This window comes from Petromyzon marinus, chromosome 85 (genome assembly GCF_048934315.1).
Source record: "Petromyzon marinus isolate PM22_M1 ecotype Great Lakes invasive population chromosome 85, UKy_Petmar_22M1.pri1.0, whole genome shotgun sequence".
NCBI classification, from domain to species: domain Eukaryota; kingdom Metazoa; phylum Chordata; class Hyperoartia; order Petromyzontiformes; family Petromyzontidae; genus Petromyzon; species Petromyzon marinus.
In genome coordinates this window covers 4664630-4684488 of record NC_133750.1, presented here as the reverse complement: position 1 = coordinate 4684488, position 19859 = coordinate 4664630, and positions in this window count along the sequence as shown.

Below are 19859 nucleotides of genomic sequence, written 5' to 3'. Positions count from 1 at the left end.
GAGACTCCCATAGGGTTCAGTGTTAATCAGTGAGACTCCCACAGGGTTCATTGTTAATCAGTGAGACTCCCACAGGGTTCAGTGTTAATCAGAGAGACTCCCCTAGGGTTCAGTGTAATCAGTGAGACTCCCACAGTGTTCAGTGTTAATCAGTGAGACTCCCATAGGGTTCTGTGTTAATAAGTGAGACTCCCACAGGGTTCAGTGTTAATCAGTGAGACTCCCACAGGGTTCAGTGTAAATCAGTGAGACTCCCACAGGGTTCAGTGTAAATCAGTGAGACTCCCACAGGGTTCATTGTTAATCAGTGAGACTCCCACAGTGTTCAGTGTTAATCAGTGAGACTCCCATAGGGTTCTGTGTTAATCAGTGAGACTCCCACAGGGTTCAGTGTTAATCAGTGAGACTCCCACAGGGTTCAGTGTTAATCAGTGAGACTCCCACAGGGTTCAGTGTTAATCAGTGAGACTCCCATAGGGTTCAGTGTTAATCAATGAGACTCCCATAGGGTTCAGTGTTAATCAGTGAGACTCCAACAGGGTTCAGTGTTAATCAGTGATACTCCCACAGGGTGCATGTGTTAATCAGTGAGACTCCCATAGCGTTCATTGTTAATCAGTGAGACTCCCACAGGGTTCAGTGTTAATCAGTGAGACTCCCACAGGGTTCAGTGTTAATCAGTGAGACTTCCACAGGGTTCAGTTTTAATCAGTGAGACTCCCATACGGTTCAGTGTTAATCAGTGAGACTCCCACAGGGTTCAGTGTTAATCAGTGAGACTCCCACAGGGTTCAGTGTTAATCAGTGAGACTCCCACAGGGTGCATGTGTTAATCAGTGAGACTCCCATAGGGTTCAGTGTTAATCAGTGAGACTCCCACAGGGTTCAGTGTTAATCAGTGAGACTCCCACAGGGTTCAGTGTTAATCAGAGAGACTCCCCTAGGGTTCAGTGTTAATCAGTGAGACTCCCACAGGGTCCATTGTTAATCAGTGAGACTCCCACAGGGTTCAGTGTTAATCAGTGAGACTCCCACAGGGTTCAGTGTTTATCAGTGAGACTCCTATAGGGTTCAGTGTTAATCAGTGAGACTCCCACAGGGTTCAGTGTTAACCAGTGAGACTCCCACAGGGTTCAGTGTTAATCAGAGAGACTCCCCTAGGGTTCAGTGTTAATCAGTGAGACTCCCACAGGGTTCATTGTTAATCAGTGAGACTCCCACAGTGTTCAGTGTTAATCAGTGAGACTCCCATAGGGTTCTGTGTTAATCAGTGAGACTCCCACAGGGTTCAGTGTTAATCAGTGAGACTCCCATAGGGTTCAGTGTTAATCAGTGAGACTCCCACAGGGTTCATTGTTAATCAGTGAGACTCCCACAGGGTTCAGTGTTAATCAGAGAGATTCCCTAGGGTTCAGTGTAATCAGTGAGACTCCCACAGTGTTCAGTGTTAATCAGTGAGACTCCCATAGGGTTCTGTGTTAATAAGTGAGACTCCCACAGGGTTCAGTGTTAATCAGTGAGACTCCCACAGGGTTCAGTGTAAATCAGTGAGACTCCCACAGGGTTCATTGTTAATCAGTGAGACTCCCACAGTGTTCAGTGTTAATCAGTGAGACTCCCATAGGGTTCTGTGTTAATCAGTGAGACTCCCACAGGGTTCAGTGTTAATCAGTGAGACTCCCACAGGGTTCAGTGTTAATCAGTGAGACTCCCAAAGGGTTCAGTGTTAATCAGTGAGACTCCCATAGGGTTCAGTGTTAATCAATGAGACTCCCATAGGGTTCAGTGTTAATCAGTGAGACTCCAACAGGGTTCAGTGTTAATCAGTGATACTCCCACAGGGTTCAGTGTTAATCAGTGAGACTCCCACATGGTTCAGTTTTAATCAGTGAGACTCCCATACGGTTCAGTGTTAATCAGTGAGACTCCCACAGGGTTCAGCGTTAATCAGTGAGACTCCCACAGGGTTCAGTGTTAATCAGTGAGACTCCCACAGGGTGCATGTGTTAATCAGTGAGACTCCCATAGGGTTCAGTGTTAATCAGTGAGACTCCCACAGGGTTCAGTGTTAATCAGTGAGACTCCCACAGTGTTCAGTGTTAATCAGTGAGACTCCCACAGTGTTCAGTGTTAATCAGTGAGACCCCCATAGGGTTCAGTCTTAATCAGTGAGACTCCCTCAGGGTTCAGTGTTAATCAGTGAGACTCCCATAGGGTTCAGTGTTAATCAGTGAGACCCCCACAGGGTTCAGTGTTAATCAGTGAGACTCATACAGGGTTCAGTGTTATTCAGTGAGACTCCCACAGGGTTCAGTGTTAATCAGTGAGACTCCCACAGGGTTCAGTGTTAATCAGTGAGACTTCCACAGGGTTCATTGTTAATCAGTGAGACTCCCATATGGTTCAGTGTTAATCAGTGAGACTCCCACAGGGTTCAGCGTTAATCAGTGAGACTCCCACAGGGTTGAGTATTAATCAGTGAGACTCCCACAGGGTGCATGTGTTAATCAGTGAGACTCCCATAGCGTTCATTGTTAATCAGTGAGACTCCCACAGGGTTCAGTGTTAATCAGTGAGACTCCCACAGGGTTCAGTGTTAATCAGTGAGACTTCCACAGGGTTCAGTTTTAATCAGTGAGACTCCCATACGGTTCAGTGTTAATCAGTGAGACTCCCACAGGGTTCAGTGTTAATCAGTGAGACTCCCACAGGGTTCAGTGTTAATCAGTGAGACTCCCACAGGGTGCATGTGTTAATCAGTGAGACTCCCATAGGGTTCAGTGTTAATCAGTGAGACTCCCACAGGGTTCAGTGTTAATCAGTGAGACTCCCACAGGGTTCAGTGTTAATCAGAGAGACTCCCCTAGGGTTCAGTGTTAATCAGTGAGACTCCCACAGGGTCCATTGTTAATCAGTTAGACTCCCACAGTGTTCAGTGTTAATCAGTGAGACTCCCATAGGGTTCTGTGTTAATCAATGAGACTCCCACAGGGTTCAGTGTTAATCAGTGAGACTCCCACAGTGTTCAGTGTTAATCAGTGAGACTCCCACAGTGTTCAATGTTAATCAGTGAGACTCCCATAGGGTTCAGTGTTAATCAATGAGACTCCCTCAGGGTTCAGTGTTAATCAGTGAGACTCCCACAGGGTTCAGTGTTAATCAGTGAGACTCCCACAGGGTTCAGTGTTTATCAGTGAGACTCCTATAGGGTTCAGTGTTAATCAGTGAGACTCCCACAGGGTTCAGTGTTAATCAGTGAGACTCCCACAGGGTTCAGTGTTAATCAGAGAGACTCCCCTAGGGTTCAGTGTTAATCAGTGAGACTCCCACAGGGTTCATTGTTAATCAGTGAGACTCCCACAGTGTTCAGTGTTAATCAGTGAGACTCCCATAGGGTTCTGTGTTAATCAGTGAGACTCCCACAGGGTTCAGTGTTAATCAGTGAGACTCCCACAGGGTTCATTGTTAATCAGTGAGACTCCCACAGGGTTCAGTTTTAATCAGAGAGACTCCCCTAGGGTTCAGTGTAATCAGTGAGACTCCCACAGTGTTCAGTGTTAATCAGTGAGACTCCCATAGGGTTCTGTGTTAATAAGTGAGACTCCCACAGGGTTCAGTGTTAATCAGTGAGACTCCCACAGGGTTCAGTGTAAATCAGTGAGACTCCCACAGGGTTCATTGTTAATCAGTGAGACTCCCACAGTGTTCAGTGTTAATCAGTGAGACTCCCATAGGGTTCTGTGTTAATCAGTGAGACTCCCACAGGGTTCAGTGTTAATCAGTGAGACTCCCACAGGGTTCAGTGTTAATCAGTGAGACTCCCACAGGGTTCAGTGTTAATCAGTGAGACTCCCATAGGGTTCAGTGTTAATCAATGAGACTCCCATAGGGTTCAGTGTTAATCAGTGAGACTCCAACAGGGTTCAGTGTTAATCAGTGATACTCCCACAGGGTGCATGTGTTAATCAGTGAGACTCCCATAGCGTTCATTGTTAATCAGTGAGACTCCCACAGGGTTCAGTGTTAATCAGTGAGACTCCCACAGGGTTCAGTGTTAATCAGTGAGACTTCCACAGGGTTCAGTTTTAATCAGTGAGACTCCCATACGGTTCAGTGTTAATCAGTGAGACTCCCACAGGGTTCAGTGTTAATCAGTGAGACTCCCACAGGGTTCAGTGTTAATCAGTGAGACTCCCACAGGGTGCATGTGTTAATCAGTGAGACTCCCATAGGGTTCAGTGTTAATCAGTGAGACTCCCACAGGGTTCAGTGTTAATCAGTGAGACTCCCACAGGGTTCAGTGTTAATCAGAGAGACTCCCCTAGGGTTCAGTGTTAATCAGTGAGACTCCCACAGGGTCCATTGTAAATCAGTTAGACTCCCACAGTGTTCAGTGTTAATCAGTGAGACTCCCATAGGGTTCTGTGTTAATCAATGAGACTCCCACAGGGTTCAGTGTTAATCAGTGAGACTCCCACAGTGTTCAGTGTTAATCAGTGAGACTCCCACAGTGTTCAATGTTAATCAGTGAGACTCCCATAGGGTTCAGTGTTAATCAATGAGACTCCCTCAGGGTTCAGTGTTAATCAGTGAGACTCCCACAGGGTTCAGTGTTAATCAGTGAGACTCCCACAGGGTTCAGTGTTTATCAGTGAGACTCCTATAGGGTTCAGTGTTAATCAGTGAGACTCCCACAGGGTTCAGTGTTAACCAGTGAGACTCCCACAGGGTTCAGTGTTAATCAGAGAGACTCCCCTAGGGTTCAGTGTTAATCAGTGAGACTCCCACAGGGTTCATTGTTAATCAGTGAGACTCCCACAGTGTTCAGTGTTAATCAGTGAGACTCCCATAGGGTTCTGTGTTAATCAGTGAGACTCCCACAGGGTTCAGTGTTAATCAGTGAGACTCCCATAGGGTTCAGTGTTAATCAGTGAGACTCCCACAGGGTTCATTGTTAATCAGTGAGACTCCCACAGGGTTCAGTGTTAATCAGAGAGACTCCCCTAGGGTTCAGTGTAATCAGTGAGACTCCCACAGTGTTCAGTGTTAATCAGTGAGACTCCCATAGGGTTCTGTGTTAATAAGTGAGACTCCCACAGGGTTCAGTGTTAATCAGTGAGACTCCCACAGGGTTCAGTGTAAATCAGTGAGACTCCCACAGGGTTCAGTGTTAATCAGTGAGACTCCCACAGGGTTCAGTGTTAATCAATGAGACTCCCAAAGGGTTCAGTGTTAATCAGTGAGACTCCCATAGGGTTCAGTGTTAATCAATGAGACTCCCATAGGGTTCAGTGTTAATCAGTGAGACTCCAACAGGGTTCAGTGTTAATCAGTGATACTCCCACAGGGTTCAGTGTTAATCAGTGAGACTCCCACATGGTTCAGTTTTAATCAGTGAGACTCCCATACGGTTCAGTGTTAATCAGTGAGACTCCCACAGGGTTCAGCGTTAATCAGTGAGACTCCCACAGGGTTCAGTGTTAATCAGTGAGACTCCCACAGGGTGCATGTGTTAATCAGTGAGACTCCCATAGGGTTCAGTGTTAATCAGTGAGACTCCCACAGGGTTCAGTGTTAATCAGTGAGACTCCCACAGTGTTCAGTGTTAATCAGTGAGACTCCCACAGTGTTCAGTGTTAATCAGTGAGACCCCCATAGGGTTCAGTCTTAATCAGTGAGACTCCCTCAGGGTTCAGTGTTAATCAGTGAGACTCCCATAGGGTTCAGTGTTAATCAGTGAGACCCCCACAGGGTTCAGTGTTAATCAGTGAGACTCATACAGGGTTCAGTGTTATTCAGTGAGACTCCCACAGGGTTCAGTGTTAATCAGTGAGACTCCCACAGGGTTCAGTGTTAATCAGTGAGACTTCCACAGGGTTCATTGTTAATCAGTGAGACTCCCATATGGTTCAGTGTTAATCAGTGAGACTCCCACAGGGTTCAGCGTTAATCAGTGAGACTCCCACAGGGTTGAGTATTAATCAGTGAGACTCCCACAGGGTGCATGTGTTAATCAGTGAGACTCCCATAGCGTTCATTGTTAATCAGTGAGACTCCCACAGGGTTCAGTGTTAATCAGTGAGACTCCCACAGGGTTCAGTGTTAATCAGTGAGACTTCCACAGGGTTCAGTTTTAATCAGTGAGACTCCCATACGGTTCAGTGTTAATCAGTGAGACTCCCACAGGGTTCAGTGTTAATCAGTGAGACTCCCACAGGGTTCAGTGTTAATCAGTGAGACTCCCACAGGGTGCATGTGTTAATCAGTGAGACTCCCATAGGGTTCAGTGTTAATCAGTGAGACTCCCACAGGGTTCAGTGTTAATCAGTGAGACTCCCACAGGGTTCAGTGTTAATCAGAGAGACTCCCCTAGGGTTCAGTGTTAATCAGTGAGACTCCCACAGGGTCCATTGTTAATCAGTTAGACTCCCACAGTGTTCAGTGTTAATCAGTGAGACTCCCATAGGGTTCTGTGTTAATCAATGAGACTCCCACAGGGTTCAGTGTTAATCAGTGAGACTCCCACAGTGTTCAGTGTTAATCAGTGAGACTCCCACAGTGTTCAATGTTAATCAGTGAGACTCCCATAGGGTTCAGTGTTAATCAATGAGACTCCCTCAGGGTTCAGTGTTAATCAGTGAGACTCCCACAGGGTTCAGTGTTAATCAGTGAGACTCCCACAGGGTTCAGTGTTTATCAGTGAGACTCCTATAGGGTTCAGTGTTAATCAGTGAGACTCCCACAGGGTTCAGTGTTAATCAGTGAGACTCCCACAGGGTTCAGTGTTAATCAGAGAGACTCCCCTAGGGTTCAGTGTTAATCAGTGAGACTCCCACAGGGTTCATTGTTAATCAGTGAGACTCCCACAGTGTTCAGTGTTAATCAGTGAGACTCCCATAGGGTTCTGTGTTAATCAGTGAGACTCCCACAGGGTTCAGTGTTAATCAGTGAGACTCCCACAGGGTTCATTGTTAATCAGTGAGACTCCCACAGGGTTCAGTTTTAATCAGAGAGACTCCCCTAGGGTTCAGTGTAATCAGTGAGACTCCCACAGTGTTCAGTGTTAATCAGTGAGACTCCCATAGGGTTCTGTGTTAATAAGTGAGACTCCCACAGGGTTCAGTGTTAATCAGTGAGACTCCCACAGGGTTCAGTGTAAATCAGTGAGACTCCCACAGGGTTCATTGTTAATCAGTGAGACTCCCACAGTGTTCAGTGTTAATCAGTGAGACTCCCATAGGGTTCTGTGTTAATCAGTGAGACTCCCACAGGGTTCAGTGTTAATCAGTGAGACTCCCACAGGGTTCAGTGTTAATCAGTGAGACTCCCACAGGGTTCAGTGTTAATCAGTGAGACTCCCATAGGGTTCAGTGTTAATCAATGAGACTCCCATAGGGTTCAGTGTTAATCAGTGAGACTCCAACAGGGTTCAGTGTTAATCAGTGATACTCCCACAGGGTGCATGTGTTAATCAGTGAGACTCCCATAGCGTTCATTGTTAATCAGTGAGACTCCCACAGGGTTCAGTGTTAATCAGTGAGACTCCCACAGGGTTCAGTGTTAATCAGTGAGACTTCCACAGGGTTCAGTTTTAATCAGTGAGACTCCCATACGGTTCAGTGTTAATCAGTGAGACTCCCACAGGGTTCAGTGTTAATCAGTGAGACTCCCACAGGGTTCAGTGTTAATCAGTGAGACTCCCACAGGGTGCATGTGTTAATCAGTGAGACTCCCATAGGGTTCAGTGTTAATCAGTGAGACTCCCACAGGGTTCAGTGTTAATCAGTGAGACTCCCACAGGGTTCAGTGTTAATCAGAGAGACTCCCCTAGGGTTCAGTGTTAATCAGTGAGACTCCCACAGGGTCCATTGTAAATCAGTTAGACTCCCACAGTGTTCAGTGTTAATCAGTGAGACTCCCATAGGGTTCTGTGTTAATCAATGAGACTCCCACAGGGTTCAGTGTTAATCAGTGAGACTCCCACAGTGTTCAGTGTTAATCAGTGAGACTCCCACAGTGTTCAATGTTAATCAGTGAGACTCCCATAGGGTTCAGTGTTAATCAATGAGACTCCCTCAGGGTTCAGTGTTAATCAGTGAGACTCCCACAGGGTTCAGTGTTAATCAGTGAGACTCCCACAGGGTTCAGTGTTTATCAGTGAGACTCCTATAGGGTTCAGTGTTAATCAGTGAGACTCCCACAGGGTTCAGTGTTAACCAGTGAGACTCCCACAGGGTTCAGTGTTAATCAGAGAGACTCCCCTAGGGTTCAGTGTTAATCAGTGAGACTCCCACAGGGTTCATTGTTAATCAGTGAGACTCCCACAGTGTTCAGTGTTAATCAGTGAGACTCCCATAGGGTTCTGTGTTAATCAGTGAGACTCCCACAGGGTTCAGTGTTAATCAGTGAGACTCCCATAGGGTTCAGTGTTAATCAGTGAGACTCCCACAGGGTTCATTGTTAATCAGTGAGACTCCCACAGGGTTCAGTGTTAATCAGAGAGACTCCCATAGGGTTCTGTGTTAATAAGTGAGACTCCCACAGGGTTCAGTGTTAATCAGTGAGACTCCCACAGGGTTCAGTGTAAATCAGTGAGACTCCCACAGGGTTCATTGTTAATCAGTGAGACTCCCACAGTGTTCAGTGTTAATCAGTGAGACTCCCATAGGGTTCTGTGTTAATCAGTGAGACTCCCACAGGGTTCAGTGTTAATCAGTGAGACTCCCACAGGGTTCAGTGTTAATCAGTGAGACTCCCACAGGGTTCAGTGTTAATCAGTGAGACTCCCATAGGGTTCAGTGTTAATCAATGAGACTCCCATAGGGTTCAGTGTTAATCAGTGAGACTCCAACAGGGTTCAGTGTTAATCAGTGATACTCCCACAGGGTTCAGTGTTAATCAGTGAGACTCCTTCAGGGTTCATGTGTTAATCAGTGAGACTCCCATAGGGTTCAGTGTTAATCAGTGAGACCCCCACAGGGTTCAGTGTTAATCAGTGAGACTCCCACAGGGTTCAGTGTTAATCAAAGAGACTCCCCTAGGGTTCAGTGTTAATCAGTGAGACTCCCACAGGGTTCATTGTTAATCAGTGAGACTTCCACAGTGTTCAGTGTTAATCAGTGAGACTCCCATAGGGTTCTGTGTTAATCAGTGAGACTCCCACAGGGTTCAGTGTTAATCAGTGAGACTCCCACAGGGTTCAGTGTTAATCAGTGAGACTCCCACAGGGTTCAGTGTTAATCAGTGAGACTCCCACAGGGTTCATGTGTTAATCAGTGAGACTCCCATAGGGTTCAGTGTTAATCAGTGAGACTCCCACAGGGTTCAGTGTTAATCAGTGAGGCTCCCATAGGGTTCAGTGTTAATCAATGAGACTCCCATAGGGTTCAGTGTTAATCAGTGAGACTCCCACATGGTTCAGTGTTAATCAGTGAGACTCCCACAGGGTTCAGTGTTGATCAGTGAGACTCCCTCAGGGTTCATGTGTTAATCAGTGAGACTCCCATAGGGTTCAGTGTTAATCAGTGAGACTCCAACAGGGTTCAGTGTTAATCAGTGAGACTCCCTCAGGGTTCATGTGTTAATCAGTGAGACTCCCATAGGGTTCAGTGTTAATCAGTGAGACTCCCACAGGGTTTAGTGTTAATCAGTGAGACTCCCACAGGGTTCAGTGTTAATCAGAGAGACTCCCCTAGGGTTCAGTGTTAATCAGTGAGACTCCCACAGGGTTCATTGTTAATCAGTGAGACTTCCACAGTGTTCAGTGTTAATCAGTGAGACTCCCATAGGGTTCTGTGTTAATCAGTGAGACTCCCACAGGGTTCAGTGTTAATCAGTGAGACTCCCACACGGTTCCGTGTTAATCAGTGAGACTCCCACAGGGTGCAGTGTTAATCAGTGAGACTCCCACAGGGTTCAGTGTTAATCAGTGAGACTCCCACAGGGTTCATTGTTAATCAGTGAGACTCCCATAGGGTTCAGTGTTAATCAGTGAGACTCCCACAGGGTTCAGTGTTAATCAGTGAGACTCCCACAGGGTTCAGTGTTAATCAGTGAAACTCCCTCAGGGTTCATGTGTTAATCAGTGAGACTCCCATAGGGTTCAGTGTTAATCAATGAGACTCCCACAGGGTTCAATGTTAATCAGTGAGACTCCCACAGGGTTCAGTGTTAATCAGAGAGACTCCCCTAGGGTTCAGTGTTAATCAGTGAGACTCCCACAGGGTTCATTGTTAATCAGTGAGACTCCCACACTGTTCAGTGTTAATCAGTGAGACTGCCATAGGGTTCTGTGTTAATCAGTGAGACTCCCACAGGGTTCAGTGTAAATCAGTGAGACTCCCACAGGGTTCAGTGTTAATCAGAGAGACTCCCCTAGGGTTCAGTGTTAATCAGTGAGACTCCCACAGGGTTCATTGTTAATCAGTGAGACTCCCACAGTGTTCAGTGTTAATCAGTGAGACTCCCACAGGGTTCATTGTTAATCAGTGAGACTCCCATATGGTTCAGTGTTAATCAATGAGACTCCCACAGGGTGCATTGTTAATCAGTGAGACTCCCACAGTGTTCAGTGTACATCAGTGAGACTCCCATAGGGTTCTGTGTTAATCAGTGAGACTCCCACAGGGTTCAGTGTTAATCAGTGAGACTCCCACAGGGTTCAGTGTTAATCTGTGAGACTCTCACAGGGTGCATGTGTTAATCAGTGAGACTCCTATAGGGTTCAGTGTTAATCAGTGAGACTCCCACAGGGTTCAGTGTTAATCAGTGAGACTCCCATAGGGTTCAGTGTTAATCAGTGAGACTCCCATAGGGTTCAGTGTTAATCAGTGAGACTCCCATAGGGTTCAGTGTTAATCAGTGAGACTCCCATAGGGTTCAGTCTTAATCAGTGAGACTCCCTCAGGGTTCAGTGTTAATCAGTGAGACTCCCATAGGGTACAGTGTAAATCAGTGAGACTCCCACAGGGTTCAGTGTTAATCAGTGAGACTCCATCAGGGTTCATGTGTTAATCAGTGAGACTCCCATAGGGTTCAGTGTTAATCAGTGAGACTCCCACAGGGTTCAGTGTTAATCAGTGAGACTCCCACAGGGTTCAGTGTCAATCAGAGAGACTCCCCTAGGGTTCAGTGTTAATCAGTGAGACTCCCACAGGGTTCATTGTTAATCAGTGAGACTTCCACAGTGTTCAGTGTTAATCAGTGAGACTCCCATAGGGTTCTGTGTTAATCAGTGAGACTCCCACAGGTTTCAGTGTTAATCAGTGAGACTCCCACAGGGTTCAGTGTTAATCAGTGAGACTCCCACAGGGTTCAGTGTTAATCAGTGAGACTCCCACAGGGTTCATGTGTTAATCAGTGAGACTCCCATAGGATTCAGTGTTAATCAGTGAGACTCCCACAGGGTTCAGTGTTAATCAGTGAGGCTCCCATAGGGTTCAGTGTTAATCAATGAGACTCCCATAGGGTTCAGTGTTAATCAGTGAGACTCCCACAGGGTTCAGTGTTAATCAGTGAGACTCCCACAGGGTTCAGTGTTAATCAATGAGACTCCCTCAGGGTTCAGTGTTAATCAGTGAGGCTCCCATAGGGTTCAGTGTTAATCAATGAGACTCCCATAGGGTTCAGTGTTAATCAGTGAGACTCCCACAGGGTTCAGTGTTAATCAGTGAGACTCCCACAGGGTTCAGTGTTAATCAGTGAGACTCCCTCAGGGTTCATGTGTTAGTCAGTGAGACTCCCATAGGGTTCAGTGTTAATCAATGAGACTCCCACAGGGTTCAGTGTTAATCAGTGAGACTCCCACAGGGTTCAGTGTTAATCAGAGAGACTCCCCTAGGGTTCAGTGTTAATCAGTGAGACTCCGACAGGGTTCATTGTTAATCAGTGAGACTCCAACACTGTTCTGTGTTAATCAGTGAGACTCCCACAGGGTTCAGTGTAAATCAGTGAGACTCCCACAGGGTTCAGTGTTAATCAGAGAGACTCCCCTAGGGTTCAGTGTAATCAGTGAGACTCCCACAGGGTTCATTGTTAATCAGTGAGACTCCCACAGTGTTCAGTGCTAATCAGTGAGACTCCCACAGGGTTCAGTATTAATCAGTGAGACTCCCACAGGGTTCAGTGTTAATAAGTGAGACTCCCACAGGGTTCATGTGTTAATCAGTGAGACTCCCATAGGGTTCAGTGTTAATCAGTGAGACTCCCACAGGGTTCAGTGTTAATCAGTGAGACTCCCACAGGGTTCAGTGTTAATAAGTGAGACTCCCACAGGGTTCATGTGTTAATCAGTGAGACTCCCATAGGGTTCAGTGTTAATCAGTGAGACTCCCACAGGGTTCAGTGTTAATCAGTGAGACTCCCATAGGGTTCAGTGTTAATCAATGAGACTCCCATAGGGTTCAGTGTTAATCAGTGAGACTCCCACAGGGTTCAGTGTTAATCAGTGAGACTCCCACAGGGTTCAGTGTTAATCAGTGAGACTCCCATAGGGTTCAGTGTTAATCAATGAGACTCCCACAGGGTTCAGTGTTAATCAGTGAGACTCCCACAGGGTTCAGTGTTAATCAGAGAGACTCCCCTAGGGTTCAGTGTTAATCAATGAGACTCCCACAGGGTTCATTGTTAATCAGTGAGACTCCCACAGGGTTCATTGTTAATCAGTGAGACTCCCACAGTGTTCAGTGTTAATCAGTGAGACTCCCATAGGGTTCTGTGTTAATCAGTGAGACTCCCACAGGGTTCATGTGTTAATCAGTGAGACTCCCATAGGGTTCAGTGTTAATCAGTGAGACTCCCACAGGGTTCAGTGTTAATCAGTGAGACTCCCACAGGGTTCAGTGTTAATCAGAGAGACTCCCCTAGGGTTCAGTGTCAATCAATGAGACTCCCACAGGGTTCATTGTTAATCAGAGAGACTCCCCTAGGGTTCAGTGTAATCAGTGAGACTCCCACAGGGTTCATTGTTAATCAGTGAGACTCCCACAGTGTTCAGTGCTAATCAGTGAGACTCCCACAGGGTTCATTGTTAATCAGTGAGACTCCCACAGTGTTCAGTGTTAATCAGTGAGACTCCCACAGTGTACAGTGTTAATCAGTGAGACTCCCATAGGGTTCTGTGTTAATCAGTGAGACTCCCACAGGGTTCAGTGTTAATCAGTGAGACTCCCACAGGGTTCAGTGTTAATAAGTGAGACTCCCACAGGGTTCATGTGTTAATCAGTGAGACTCCCATAGGGTTCAGTGTTAATCAGTGAGACTCCCACAGGGTTCAGTGTTAATCAGTGAGACTCCCATAGGGTTCAGTGTTAATCAATGAGACTCCCATAGGGTTCAGTGTTAATCAGTGAGACTCCCACAGGGTTCAGTGTTAATCAGTGAGACTCCCACAGGGTTCAGTGTTAATCAGTGAGACTCCCATAGGGTTCAGTGTTAATCAATGAGAATCCCACAGGGTTCAGTGTTAATCAGTGAGACTCCCACAGGATTCAGTGTTAATCAGAGAGACTCCCCTAGGGTTCAGTGTTAATCAATGAGACTCCCACAGGGTTCATTGTTAATCAGTGAGACTCCCACAGGGTTCATTGTTAATCAGTGAGACTCCCACAGTGTTCAGTGTTAATCAGTGAGACTCCCATAGGGTTCTGTGTTAATCAGTGAGACTCCCACAGGGTTCATGTGTTAATCAGTGAGACTCCCATAGGGTTCAGTGTCAATCAGTGAGACTCCCACAGGGTTCAGTGTTAATCAGTGAGACTCCCACAGGGTTCAGTGTTAATCAGAGAGACTCCCCTAGGGTTCAGTGTCAATCAATGAGACTCCCACAGGGTTCATTGTTAATCAGAGAGACTCCCCTAGGGTTCAGTGTAATCAGTGAGACTCCCACAGGGTTCATTGTTAATCAGTGAGACTCCCACAGTGTTCAGTGCTAATCAGTGAGACTCCCACAGGGTTCATTGTTAATCAGTGAGACTCCCACAGTGTTCAGTGTTAATCAGTGAGACTCCCACAGTGTACAGTGTTAATCAGTGAGACTCCCATAGGGTTCTGTGTTAATCAGTGAGACTCCCACAGGGTTCAGTGTTATTCAGTGAGACTCCCACAGGGTTCAGTGTTAATCAGAGAGACTCCCCCAGGGTTCAGTGTTAATCAGTGAGACTCCCACAGGGTTCATTGTTAATCAGTGAGACTCCCATACGGTTCATTGTTAATCAGTGAGACTCCCACAGTGTTCAGTGTTAATCAGTGAGACTCCCACAGGGTTGAGTATTAATCAGTGAGACTCCCACAGGGTTCATGTGTTAATCAGTGAGACTCCCATAGCGTTCATTGTTAATCAGTGAGACTCCCACAGGGTTCAGTGTTAATCAGTGAGACTCCCACAGTGTTCAGTGTTAATCAGTGAGACTCCCACAGTGTTCAATGTTAATCAGTGAGACTCCCATAGGGTTCAGTGTTAATCAATGAGACTCCCACAGGGTTCAGTGTTAATCAGTGAGACTCCCACAGGGTTCAGTGTTAATCAGTGAGACTCCCACAGGGTTCAGTGTTAATCAGTGAGACTCCTATAGGGTTCAGTGTTAATCAGTGAGACTCCCACAGGGTTCAATGTTAATCAGTGAGACTCCCACAGGGTTCAGTGTTAATCAGAGAGACTCCCCTAGGGTTCAGTGTTAATCAGTGAGACTCCCACAGGGTCCATTGTTAATCAGTTAGACTCCCACAGGGTTCAGTGTTAATCAGTGAGACTCCCACAGGGTTCAGTGTTAATCAGTGAGACTTCCACAGGGTTCAGTGTTAATCAGTGAGACTCCCATACGGTTCAGTGTTAATCAGTGAGACTCCCACAGGGTTCAGCGTTAATCAGTGAGACTCCCACAGGGTTGAGTATTAATCAGTGAGACTCCCACAGGGTGCATGTGTTAATCAGTGAGACTCCCATAGGGTTCAGTGTTAATCAATGAGACTCCTACAGGGTTCAGTGTTAATCAGTGAGAATCCCATATGGTTCAATGTTAATCAGTGAGACTCCCACTGGGTTCAGTGTTAATCAGTGAGACTCCCACAGGGTTCAGTGTTAATCAGATAGGCTCCCCTAGGGTTCAGCGTTAATCAGTGAGACTCCCACAGGGTTCATTGTTAATCAGTGAAACTCCCACAGTGTTCAGTGTTAATCAGTGAGACTCCCATAGGGTTCTGTGTTAATCAGTGAGACTCCCACAGGGTTCAGTGTTAATCAGTGAGACTCCCAGAGGGTTCAGTGTTAATCAGTGAGAATCCCATATGGTTCAATGTTAATCAGTGAGACTCCCACTGGGTTCAGTGTTAATCAGTGAGACTCCCACAGGGTTCACTGTTAATCAGATAGGCTCCCCTCGGGTTCAGCGTTAATCAGTGAGACTCCCACAGGGTTCATTGTTAATCAGTGAGACTCCCACAGTGTTCAGTGTTAATCAGTGAGACTCCCATAGGGTTCTGTGTTAATCAGTGAGACTCCCACAGGGTTCAGTGTTAATCAGTGAGACTCCCACAGGGTTCAGTGTTAATCAGTGAGACTCCCACAGGGTTCAGTCTTAATCAGTGAGACTCCCACTGGGTTCAGTGTTAATCAGTGAGACTCCCACAGGGTTCAGTGTTAATCAGTGAGACTCCAACAGGGTTCAGTGTTAATCAGTGATACTCCCACAGGGTTCATTGTTAATCAGTGAGACTCCCACAGTGTTCAGTGTTAATCAGTGAGACTCCCATTGGGTTCTGTGTTAATCAGTGAGACCCCCACAGGGTTCAGTGTTAATCAGTGAGACTCCCACAGGGTTCAGTGTTAATCAAAGAGACTCCCCTAGGGTTCAGTGTTAATCAGTGAGACTCCCACAGGGTTCAGTGTTAATCAGTGAGACTTCCACAGTGTTCAGTGTTAATCAGTGAGACTCCAACAGGGTTCAGTGTTAATCAGTGAGACTCCCACAGGGTTCAGTGTTAATCAGTGAGACTCCCACAGGGTTCAGTGTTAATCAGTGAGACTCCCACAGGGTTCAGTGTTAATCAGTGAGACTCCCACAGGGTTCAGTGTTAATCAGTGAGACTCCCACAGGGTTCATGTGTTAATCAGTGAGACTCCCATAGGGTTCAGTGTTAATCAGTGAGACTCCCACAGGGTTCAGTGTTAATCAGTGAGGCTCCCATAGGGTTCAGTGTTAATCAATGAGACTCCCATAGGGTTCAGTGTTAATCAGTGAGACTCCCACATGGTTCAGTGTTAATCAGTGAGACTCCCACAGGGTTCAGTGTTAATCAGTGAGACTCCCTCAGGGTTCATGTGTTAATCAGTGAGACTCCCATAGGGTTCAGTGTTAATCAGTGAGACTCCAACAGGGTTCAGTGTTAATCAGTGAGACTCCCTCAGGGTTCATGTGTTAATCAGTGAGACTCCCATAGGGTTCAGTGTTAATCAGTGAGGCTCCCACAGGGTTTAGTTTTAATCAGTGAGACTCCCACAGGGTTCAGTCTTAATCAGAGAGACTCCCCTAGGGTTCAGTGTTAATCAGTGAGACTCCCACAGGGTTCATTGTTAATCAGTGAGACTTCCACAGTGTTCAGTGTTAATCAGTGAGACTCCCATAGGGTTCTGTGTTAATCAGTGAGACTCCCACAGGGTTCAGTGTTAATCAGTGAGACTCCCACAGGGTTCCGTGTTAATCAGTGAGACTCCCACAGGGTGCAGTGTTAATCAGTGAGACTCCCACAGGGTTCAGTGTTAATCAGTGAGACTCCCACAGGGTTCATGTGTTAATCAGTGAGACTCCCATAGGGTTCAGTGTTAATCAGTGAGACTCCCACAGGGTTCAGTGTTAATCAGTGAAACTCCCATAGGGTTCTGTGTTAATCAGTGAGACTCCCACAGGGTTCAGTGTTAATCAGTGAGACTCCCACAGGGTTCAGTGTTAATCAGTGAGACTCTCACAGGGTTCATGTGTTAATCAGTGAGACTCCTATAGGGTTCAGTGTTAATCAGTGAGACTCCCACAGGGTTCAGTGTTAATCAGTGAGACTCCCATAGGGTTCAGTGTTAATCAATGAGACTCCTACAGGGTTCAGTGTTAATCAGTGAGAATCCCATATGGTTCAATGTTAATCAGTGAGACTCCCACTGGGTTCAGTGTTAATCAGTGAGACTCCCACAGGGTTCAGTGTTAATCAGATAGGCTCCCCTAGGGTTCAGCGTTAATCAGTGAGACTCCCACAGGGTTCATTGTTAATCAGTGAGACTCCCACAGTGTTCAGTGTTAATCAGTGAGACTCCCATAGGGTTCTGTGTTAATCAGTGAGACTCCCACAGGGTTCAGTGTTAATCAGTGAGACTCCCACAGGGTTCAGTGTTAATCAGTGAGACTCCCACAGGGTTCAGTGTTAATCAGTGAGACTCCCATAGGGTTCAGTGTTAATCAATGAGACTCCCATAGGGTTCAGTGTTAATCAGTGAGACTCCAACAGGGTTCAGTGTTAATCAGTGATACTCCCACAGGGTTCAGTGTTAATCAGTGAGACTCCTTCAGGGTTCATGTGTTAATCAGTGAGACTCCCATAGGGTTCAGTGTTAATCAGTGAGACCCCCACAGGGTTCAGTGTTAATCAGTGAGACTCCCACAGGGTTCAGTGTTAATCAAAGAGACTCCCCTAGGGTTCAGTGTTAATCAGTGAGACTCCCACAGGGTTCATTGTTAATCAGTGAGACTTCCACAGTGTTCAGTGTTAATCAGTGAGACTCCCATAGGGTTCTGTGTTAATCAGTGAGACTCCCACAGGATTCAGTGTTAATCAGTGAGACTCCCACAGGGTTCAGTGTTAATCAGTGAGACTCCCTCAGGGTTCAGTGTTAATCAGTGAGACTCCCACAGGGTTCATGTGTTAATCAGTGAGACTCCCATAGGGTTCAGTGTTAATCAGTGAGACTCCCACAGGGTTCAGTGTTAATCAGTGAGGCTCCCATAGGGTTCAGTGTTAATCAATGAGACTCCCATAGGGTTCAGTGTTAATCAGTGAGACTCCCACATGGTTCAGTGTTAATCAGTGAGACTCCCACAGGGTTCAGTGTTAATCAGTGAGACTCCCTCAGGGTTCATGTGTTAATCAGTGAGACTCCCATAGGGTTCAGTGTTAATCAGTGAGACTCCAACAGGGTTCAGTGTTAATCAGTGAGACTCCCTCAGGGTTCATGTGTTAATCAGTGAGACTCCCATAGGGTTCAGTGTTAATCAGTGAGACTCCCACAGGGTTTAGTGTTAATCAGTGAGACTCCCACAGGGTTCAGTGTTAATCAGAGAGACTCCCCTAGGGTTCAGTGTTAATCAGTGAGACTCCCACAGGGTTCATTGTTAATCAGTGAGACTTCCACAGTGTTCAGTGTTAATCAGTGAGACTCCCATAGGGTTCTGTGTTAATCAGTGAGACTCCCACAGGGTTCAGTGTTAATCAGTGAGACTCCCACACGGTTCCGTGTTAATCAGTGAGACTCCCACAGGGTGCAGTGTTAATCAGTGAGACTCCCACAGGGTTCAGTGTTAATCAGTGAGACTCCCACAGGGTTCATGTGTTAATCAGTGAGACTCCCATAGGGTTCAGTGTTAATCAGTGAGACTCCCACAGGGTTCAGTGTTAATCAGTGAGACTCCCACAGGGTTCAGTGTTAATCAGTGAAGCTCCCTCAGGGTTCATGTGTTAATCAGTGAGACTCCCATAGGGTTCAGTGTTAATCAATGAGACTCCCACAGGGTTCAATGTTAATCAGTGAGACTCCCACAGGGTTCAGTGTTAATCAGTGAGACTCCCACAGGGTTCAGTGTTAATCAGTGAGACTTCCACAGGGTTCAGTGTTAATCAGTGAGACTCCCATACGGTTCAGTGTTAATCAGTGAGACTCCCACAGGGTTCAGCGTTAATCAGTGAGACTCCCACAGGGTTGAGTATTAATCAGTGAGACTCCCACAGGGTGCATGTGTTAATCAGTGAGACTCCCATAGGGTTCAGTGTTAATCAATGAGACTCCTACAGGGTTCAGTGTTAATCAGTGAGAATCCCATATGGTTCAATGTTAATCAGTGAGACTCCCACTGGGTTCAATGTTAATCAGTGAGACTCCCACAGGGTTCAGTGTTAATCAGATAGGCTCCCCTAGGGTTCAGCGTTAATCAGTGAGACTCCCACAGGGTTCATTGTTAATCAGTGAAACTCCCACAGTGTTCAGTGTTAATCAGTGAGACTCCCATAGGGTTCTGTGTTAATCAGTGAGACTCCCACAGGGTTCAGTGTTAATCAGTGAGACTCCCAGAGGGTTCAGTGTTAATCAGTGAGAATCCCATATGGTTCAATGTTAATCAGTGAGACTCCCACTGGGTTCAGTGTTAATCAGTGAGACTCCCACAGGGTTCACTGTTAATCAGATAGGCTCCCCTCGGGTTCAGCGTTAATCAGTGAGACTCCCACAGGGTTCATTGTTAATCAGTGAGACTCCCACAGTGTTCAGTGTTAATCAGTGAGACTCCCATAGGGTTCTGTGTTAATCAGTGAGACTCCCACAGGGTTCAGTGTTAATCAGTGAGACTCCCACAGGGTTCAGTGTTAATCAGTGAGACTCCCACAGGGTTCAGTCTTAATCAGTGAGACTCCCACTGGGTTCAGTGTTAATCAGTGAGACTCCCACAGGGTTCAGTGTTAATCAGTGAGACTCCAACAGGGTTCAGTGTTAATCAGTGATACTCCCACAGGGTTCATTGTTAATCAGTGAGACTCCCACAGTGTTCAGTGTTAATCAGTGAGACTCCCATAGGGTTCTGTGTTAATCAGTGAGACCCCCACAGGGTTCA